Genomic DNA, 447 nt, shown 5'->3' on the forward strand with positions numbered 1-447 from the left:
TGGGTGAGACAGAGAGTGTGGGTGAGACAGAGAGTGTGGGTGAGACAGAGAGTGTGGGTGAGACAGAGAGTGTGGGTGAGACAGAGTGGGGGAGTTCTCATGAAGTCGTCTTCTGTGGACCAGCTGAACGTGGACCAGAAGAAACAAACACAGGACCAGCTGTGACACACCTGGTCCTGGTCCTGGTCCTGGACCAGTGAAGGGTTAAATAATGTCCACTGGTCCAAACATGAACCTGTTCTTCCATTATTCACACACACACACACACACACACACACACACACACACACGTCCAGGCAGCAGTTGTGGGTGCAGATCTCAGATTAAAGATTCATGAACTCTGTGATGTCACAGCTACAGAAACAGTTCTCCAAAGGAAACAAAGGAACCGATTGTGTGGTCGCTTCTGCTGGTTCCTGCATTTTCATCCCCAGAGGGAAAACTACA

At 49.9% G+C, this 447-nt stretch overlaps 1 protein-coding gene across 1 annotated transcript in view; it reads right to left on the reverse strand.

The window, feature by feature from the left end:
• The window catches only part of lrfn5a (leucine rich repeat and fibronectin type III domain containing 5a), a 35,466-nt gene that overhangs the window by 16,764 nt on the left and 18,255 nt on the right, over positions 1–447 (reverse strand).

Source organism: Cynoglossus semilaevis, chromosome 1 (assembly GCF_000523025.1).
Source record: "Cynoglossus semilaevis isolate Cse_v1.0 chromosome 1, Cse_v1.0, whole genome shotgun sequence".
In the NCBI taxonomy this organism is placed as follows: Eukaryota; Metazoa; Chordata; class Actinopteri; order Pleuronectiformes; family Cynoglossidae; genus Cynoglossus; species Cynoglossus semilaevis.